Here is a 3,599-nt window from a genome sequence, read left to right on the forward strand (position 1 = left end):
TTGACCTATGTACCGGGCCCGGTCAAAACCTAATTGATGTGTTCAATTTAGTTCTATGTCAAACAAATCAGAAATCGGGTAACAAACTGTTGGACAATAAGTAAGACATTGTTCCATGTATTTTTCTAGCTGATATCTAAAACAGAGGATTATATGATCACTTATCTTAAATAACATATCATCATCTTCTCAATTCCGAGAGACCTTGAAAGAGATATGATTGCTAATCAGTTCCTGAAGTCATAGTTGTAGTTATAGTTATTAGACTTATCCAAGTGGGAGACTGTTAGGTAAGGTGTCTAAGTCCATAACTATTTCTCATATGTACTTGACCCGGTTGGCATGGTCCATTTGGGTTGCATAACATCATGCATTTAGATAGACTAAAATGAGAGAAATAACACTTATGGTTTATTAATATATTATAAGTTCTAATATATTAATAATATTATTTATTAGTATTGATCAAGAACTAATCTAGAATTAATTAAGTGATCAAAAGATAACTAATTAAATATAAGGGTTGATTATGTAAATAATCCGTAACTTGTTTATTGGGCTAAAGGTTCCATGGATTGTCAAGTTGGACTAACACCCATAGGATGCTCCATGGAGTTTAAACCCATGGGTCATGGAAATGAAGAGCCATCATTAGGGTTTACATGGTGTAACCCTAATTGTAACACACTCTATAAAGAGCATCATACTCCCCATTTTCGGCTACACTAGGAATACAAGAGGGTAAGGCCGAAAATAGAAGTGTTCTTATTTCTCTCAAGTTTACTCCACAAGCATTTGGTGTTGTCTGAAGCATTTGACGCATCACACTTGGGGTGCTAGGCTCTCAAGGTTTTCAATGAATCAAATCATCAACAAGGTATGTTATTCTAGCCATCTTTTAAGTCAAAAGTTCCCCATGTATGCTAGATATGATTATGAACCTTGGAAGTCATATTTTGCATGAATTTTAGACAAAAATAGATCCAATGTTTATTAGGGTTGCATGTACACTTAGGAGTGTTAGAATGCTCATAACCCAACAACTACTTTATAAGACAGACCTAGGGAAACGTTTGGTGTGACCAAAGGATACAAGTTACCCATTTTTCAATCTCTAGGTGTTTAGTCCGATCATGAAAAATAGGATTCGAGAAAACCAAGATAGATGATATGTTATCACAAAAAACACTAACATAGATATCACACTTTAAAGTTAAATTAGACATTACTTTTAACAATATCAAAACTACTTCACAAATAATAGTTTCTAAACCCAAACTCAATATATGATCTAGAAATTGACTATTGTTTATTTTTCCAAGATATGATTGAGCTACCTAAAAACAGACAAAATTGTTAATATACATCCTAGAGCTAGCACATTACCACAATTTTTTTCAACCCAAGTAGAAAAGGACATTAAACTACATTTAGAAACCAACACATACTTTTCATAACTTAATTTTAGGCATCTTACAACACAAATATGTAATTTAAGATGTGAATTATTAGAAGAATGCATCATCTGATGGGTTTTAGCCATAAGAACTTTCCTATGTGCGCATGCAAAACCCTAATGCTTGGATCTAGGCTTTCTAATTAAACATGCTTTGAATCCAAGACTTCTAATGACTAATTAGGTTAAATAACAACATTGAAACAGACATAGAACCATACCTTTGAATTCCTTTGGACGACCTTGTTGTCTTGGAGCTTCTAGAGTCACAAATGTCACTCCTCTAATGGCTTACAAACACCAATAGCAAGGAAGATGATTTAGGAGAGAGGAGAGGGGAGAAAATCGGCCAAAGTTCTCTTACTTTAGGTGAGATGCCGATTTCCCTTACCCATGGGGTCTATTTATACTTGTAGACTCCTTACGGGTTACAATCTAAACCCTAATTGGATAATCTTCTCTTAAGGCTATCCAAATCCTTTCCTTAGATAAGTCATGGACGATTTTGAAGCTATCCTAGCTTCTAGAATCCGTCCCTTGTATATCTATAAGGATTTACAGTCTAAAGCTTAACTATCAAACAATTGACAGTTTATACCCCTTTATTTAATTAATCTCTTTAAGTCACCAAATTAATTCCAATTAATTCTATGACTTATATTATTCAAATAACCATATATTATTCTTTATAATATTTACTCTCTCTTAATAAATCATCCTATCAAGTTGCTATGGTGAAGGCAACCCAAAAGGACCATGCACAACCGGGTCAAATACTTTCCTAATATAGTTGCAGCCTTAGACACTATTCCAACAGTCTCCCACTTGGATAAGTCTAGTAACTATATGCACAAGTACAATTCGGTTTGCAATCGTAGCTCTCAAAGACGCTGTCAAACTTTGATCTAATCAATCTTGTCCTTTAGATAAGGGATCGTACAGTCCTCTGTTAGATATCATGCTGACAATCCTATGGAATGGTTAGTCAAGCATTTAGGTTTCTCGATCTCTGATTTATTGGACATAGAACTTAATCGAACACATCAATTCAGTTCTGACCGGGCCCGGCACATAAGTCAAATCAAATCATCGAGCGGCCGAGATATCGCTTTTACCTTCTTTGATAAAAGTTACAGATAAAGTTCGACTTATATGCATTTACTTATTCATTAACCAACTATACACAACAATGCGTTTTATAACACTGAGTTACTGATGCGTTTTCGCATTATCAATGTACAATCAATTAATACATAACAAACCATATATCTAGGTTTTAAGACTATATGATATTATCGTCTTGCGATCACCTTTTATATCGTATTCCATAAAGTGATTCCAGCAAGCGCGGGTTTGTTCTAATGCTCAAAACTAGTTCATAAGCACTCATGAACGTTGCAGCAACCCTTTGCTATGTCTAACACCATTTAGACAATCTACACACCAATTCATGACAATCTTCATTCATATCTACTTCCAACATATGAACGATTGTGGACAATTTGAACAATTTGATTATTCCTAATAAACTCAATTATTCTTGAAGTCAAAACATGCAAAGTGAAACAATATTTAAACAATTAACATAAGACAGTAACACTACTCATAAATAAAACTCCTTTATTTAATCATCAAATGTTAATTACATTTATCTATTACATGTTTCTAATACTATCTAATCTATGCTAATATCATCCTTCAGCCCAATACTCCTAGCATGCTGCAAGTGCTTAACCCTACTCAGTCCCTTCGTAAGCGGATCTGCTGGGTTATCTTCTGATGATATCCTCTTCACTACGAGTTGTCCTTCTTCTACACGATGTCTAATGAAGTGATATTTTCTGTCGATATGTCTTGATCTACCATGATCCCTCGGTTCCTTGGTCAAGGCAACCGCACCTTCGTTATCACATAAAATCTCCATGGGCTCCTTTATGGCAGGTACAACTCCAAGATCACCGATGAAGTTCTTCAGCCATATTGCCTCCTTCGACGCTTCGCTCGCTGCAATGTACTCTGATTCACACGTTGAATCAAATACAGTCTCCTGCTTTGAACTCTTCCATGTCACTGCTCATCCATTTAGGGTAAAGACCCAGCCCGACTGCGAATGGTAGTTGTCCCTGTCAGTCTGAAAACTGGC

This window comes from Lactuca sativa, chromosome 5 (genome assembly GCF_002870075.4).
Source record: "Lactuca sativa cultivar Salinas chromosome 5, Lsat_Salinas_v11, whole genome shotgun sequence".
NCBI lineage: Eukaryota > Viridiplantae > Streptophyta > Magnoliopsida > Asterales > Asteraceae > Lactuca > Lactuca sativa.